Source organism: Sphaeramia orbicularis, chromosome 24, assembly GCF_902148855.1.
Source record: "Sphaeramia orbicularis chromosome 24, fSphaOr1.1, whole genome shotgun sequence".
Lineage (NCBI taxonomy): Eukaryota > Metazoa > Chordata > Actinopteri > Kurtiformes > Apogonidae > Sphaeramia > Sphaeramia orbicularis.
Genome location: NC_043979.1, coordinates 14,699,956 through 14,705,316, shown reverse-complemented (window position 1 = coordinate 14,705,316; position 5,361 = coordinate 14,699,956).

Genomic DNA, 5,361 nt, shown 5'->3' with positions numbered 1-5,361 from the left:
GGAGTTGACAGGTTGAATGACAGATTATGTCAGATACTGCTCTACTGCTTTAACCATATTCTGGCTTTACCTTTAGCATTGTATCTTTTCTATATTTGTTTGTTTTATTTGAAGGAGAAAACTGCAAATATAAGGTGTATATTTTCAGATTGTGTTGTTTGTTTACATTATTCCCCACTTTCTACATCTTTAACTCAGTTTATCAAAACGGTTCTGAATGAACACATTTGGTGATAAGTAGTTTTCATTGCACAGAAGGTGGATGAATGCAGTGATATAGTGGAATACATAAACCAGTGCTTTCCTCTGAGATGGAACAGAGTAGAAGTATGAAGCTGCATGAAAAGGAAATACTCAAGCCAAGTACAAAGGCTTCAGGTTTTACTTATTAGTCACTGTTACACAGAGATCTTGGAAAAAAGGGGAGATGGTGATTCCACCTTTTTGCACCCATTGACCGATTTCCACAGCCAAGCCAAAGGAGTACCCAGGTGAGACAGGCTGGACTTTTACGCAGCGGACCTGTGTTCCGGAATCAAAGGGGTGGTAATGCAGCGCAGCGAATAGCGTGACGTATAACTTGTGTGTCGGAAAGACCCTGAGCATAGCGGTGTTGCTAACCTCTCTTTCACCATTCCACAAATATTAGCATGGTTGGAGTCCTCCGCCCGAAGTGACAACAGCTCGCGGATCTCGGTGTCTCCCCAGTTTGACATCTTTCTGGTTGCATTGATATGTTTGTTTACTGTACACGACCCACGCTCATTTTTAAATCCCCCCAGTGCAAGGGTCATACATGCAATACGTCATCAAAACAACACCTTAGTTGCGAAAGGAGAGGTGTTCCTTTTACATAGTGTTCTGGAATCATGATTCACAGCTCTGTTACTACCTCCAGAGGCGTTACAAAGCCACGATAAAGGTGGGACCAAATGTTTTCTTTCAGGGGCCACATTCAGCCCGATTTGATCTCCAGTGGGCCGCACCAGTAAAATAATAGCATAATAACCTATAAATAATGACAACTCCAAATTTTTGTCTGTGTTTTAGTGCAAAACCCCCCATTAAATTATTAAAATACTTACTTTTATGAACTATCCAAACAAAAAAATGTGAATAACCTGAAAAAACTGAAATTTGTTAAGAAAAATAAGTGCAATTTTAACAATATTCTGCCTCAACTGGTCATTTCTACATGTGCATTATGGATCGGATCTACAAAGACACTAAACACTTAATAACAGGCAGAAAATAGTTAAAATTTTGCTTAATTTTCTTTAGATATTTCAGCTTGTTCATATTTGTTCAGGTTATTCACATTTTATTAACTATAAATTTGAAGTTGTTATTATTTATAGGCATAGTGTAATATTATTTTTTTCACATCAAACCAAGAAGAAAATATGGAGTCATTGTTTTTTGTAGGTTTTTATACTCTCTATATATTATTTTATTGTAGATCATATTGGCCTGTATGTGGAACCTGAACGAAAATGAGTTCCACAGCCTTGACTGTGGAATTTTTGCACTTTGCAAATTCATCCCACGGGCCAGATTGGATCCTTTGGCCCCCGGGCCACATGTTTGAGACTCCTGATATAGAACAAGCTGCATACATTTGCATAGTGAAGACATGAGTGTGTGTGTCTACATAAATCTTCTTTTGTTATTTATGACGTCTTTATTCGTGGCAGTAGAACACATGTGTGGTTGTGACAGCTGCTGTCAGTCCACTTGTGTCAAAGTAACTGTGACAGTGATTACTGGGCACAGCATCACAAAACACCACAGAGGTGACCATTTAGCACCAAGATGTTGCCAAAATAAGAACAAAAATGACAGATTATCACAAGGCACTGGAGGCCAGCGACACCCTTCAAGCCATCCGACATCTAAGCCCTTCTGGATCAAGGCCTCTTGTATTTGGTCCCTCAGTCTCTTTTGGCGTGCTGGCTTTTGTCTCTGAGCTATTTGGGAAGCAGAGGGGGGATTTAGCATAAGGCGTCTTGGTGGACAAGCACAAAAAAAAACAGGCATGAGTAAAGAAAGGCCTCTCAGCATTATAATCCTTTGTCAGAGATCAAGAGTGCCAGCTCATACAAGATTTTTGCATCATATGTTCAGCTTCACTTTGTAACCTTTACAGCGCGGCGTTCCTCTGTTTTCCACTCTTGTCATTTTCAACTGAAGTGCTATTTAGTAAAAGAGAATTGCAGGAAAAAAGCAAGAGGAAAAGAAAAAAAAAGGCTTTTCAAAGTTGCGATGTTTGACCTAGAAAAAGTGCCTACGAATCCTCTTTGAATTAGTGTTTGGAATTAGAAGTGGCAGCAGCACAAGCTTCAGCTTCAAAAACAAATGAATAACAGTCAGGTTCCGATTTCCAGGGTCAGACTTCAGCTTTATTTGCTGGAGCAGCTACATCATCATCTTTTGTGTTTAGTACATTCTAATTAATGGTACTGGTGGATGTTTGATCAGTTCAGTGATGTTTATCTGCTTTGATGGGAGGAAACTGCCACCATCACGGGCCCTCAAAGGCTCGTGTGCATGTTCACATGCTGTTTATGGCTTTATTCATCCAACACTGAATCTACGCTGGAAATGCAACCTCACACATGTACATATTTGTTTATTAGTGCGATTTTACACACAAGTAAGTGAACTGCAGGGATATTGAATCGTCTACATTATGTTTGGTTACAAAGTGCTCTCTCTGTCACACACACTCACAGTCACACAATGTTGTGACTGATAAAATGATCAAATGGCGGCAGAGCGCTGATTACAAGGAGTGATTCACCGTCAACAGATGTTGTGTGATCATAAACAAGAGGATTTTTGTCAGAGCCATGAATCAAACTGCCTGCCCTAATGCTGCTGCGTGCGGCACAGCGCCTCATCAAGGTGCTATTATTATTCCAAGCAAACTTGTATTTCAACTCTGAGAACAGAGCAAGTGGCTAAACTAAATCTCAGGTTGAGTCACCGCGCCGCTTTGATCACAAGTAGGAGATTCAAAGTTTGTTCGAGATCAAAAAACTTTAAGTCGAGAATTCTCTGTCTATCTATCTCTTCTGTAAACTCCTTCTGTCATAGAGTGTGTACCGCTATGAACACAATGCCTTTACCAATGTCATTACGACTAAAACTAATAACACATTATAGCAATAGGGGTTCTCAAAGGTCTATTAAACTGGAACAAAACCAGTTAAAATCAAATTTAATCAAGGCTTCATGCAGTGTTTGTGACTGCGCTCAACATTGCTTTACTTAATCTTTGCTTGATATTTGAGGAAATTCTCTAGGCACATTGCAGCTCACTCCATTACACACTTCTATGATTTGCTATGCACGCTCGCTGAGAATTATTCATGTACTTCAGAGTGCTGTTTATTCTGTTTGTCCACAGCTGTGTGATATGCAAAGAAGTAATGCTGGCTTCAACACTCTCGACATGATACATGAATGGATAACACCTCTTTCTACAGCGGGGATAGTCCCGTTGAATGGCAGTTTTCTTCTCCTTCTACAGGATGAAATGACTTACAGATACAAAATAAACAATGTTTTATTTTCTGACAATGTTCTGAGCTACATCTTAGGTGTCCAGGACTCAGAGAATGATATCTATTCCCTGTACATTTTTTCTGTATCTAACAAAGTCACCACGGACCATGACGATATTTTTCTCTCTACATCTGTAAATACACACACACACACACACACACACACACACACACACACACACACACACACACACACACACACACACACACACACACGGTTTTTATAGTTTACAAGAAAAGAACAACACAGAAAAAATGTGGAAGCGCTGATCTAATATTTTCTAAGGGACCTGAGTGAACTGTCTCTTAAAGCATTGTGGGACAGTAGTGGGGCTTTCAGAGATGTGTTTGGACACATTTTAGATGCTTGACTACATGCAAAAGTCAAAGCAAAGACATAAGTAGTGTTCAGCTGAGATCTTCTTTATGGTTACTGATCCATTTCCCCATTTTCATTGGGGATTTGGTTCCTCAACCTCATCAAAGGGCAAATAATTATTGGAATAATGTATATGTATAAGTATACGTAAAATAGAATAACATTACTGCACACAAATCTTACATATTGGGTGAATTTTGAAACAGACAGTTTTATGATTTTTGTTTTTGTTATTGTTGTTGTTAATTTGACTATTTTAGAACATTTGATAACTGCAAAAAACAAAACAAACAAACAAACAAACAATCAAACAGTAACAGTATAACATACCATGAAACAATATGCTATGATACAATATAAGATAAAACACCAAAATAAATAAATAAAAAAATAAAACTCGAGAGTAGAGTACAGTTTTTTGTGTGTCTTTTAAGGCTGTGCACATATTTCCTGTATTTGCTTGCTGTGCCTGAAGAAAAGAATAAAAGAGAATGAGAAATAAATATGTATATTCATTTCAACATGCAAAAACAACAAAGCTAAAGGTGGCCTGAGACTGTTGATAATATTGTACTTTTAGGTCATTCCACTCAGTTATGAAAGAACTATTCCTGTGTGTCTGAAGTTGACACAACAGTGTAACACTATATTCAGTGCACAATTTGGATTTTTTGGTGAAATCCGATTTTTTGTGTGCTTGTTCATATTACATTTTAAATCTGACTTCTATCAGTTTTGAGTATGAACTCAATGTAATATGTGACAATGCAGGCACGCACTGTGTTTATGGAGGTAAAAATATTTTTCCCTGCTACTCCTCCTCCTGGGATGCAGAATTGTGATGTTTGGTGCATTTCAATGACGTAAAGGTTGAATAAATGAGACGCGGCTGTTCACACACTGAAGTTGCATTGCAAAATATCAGATACGGATCAGATTTAGAATCACATATGAAAGTGGCCCAGGTCAGATTTGAAAAAATCGGATTTATGCTGTTCAAACTGTCTTTAACAGATTGGATACAGGTCACATATGAGAAAAAGAAATCGGATTTGGACCACATTTATCTGCAGTCTGAACATAAAGGAAGTGAATGACTATTTTAACTAAGGCTATGTTCAGACAGCAGGTCTTAAAGCACAGTTTGGAGTTTTTGGTAAAATCAGATTTTTTTGTGTGCTTGTTCATATTACACATTAAATTCGACTTCTATCAGTTTTGAGTATGAACTGAATGCGACCTTGAAGTGACCCACATGCACAAAAGAGGTTCTGGCATAATATGTGACCACGCAGGCATGCACTGTGTTTATGGAAGTAAATATGTTTTTCCCACTGCTCCTCCTCCTGGGATGCAGAATTGTGATGTTTGTTGCATTTCAGTGACGTAAAGGTTGGATAAATGCAACCTGGCCGT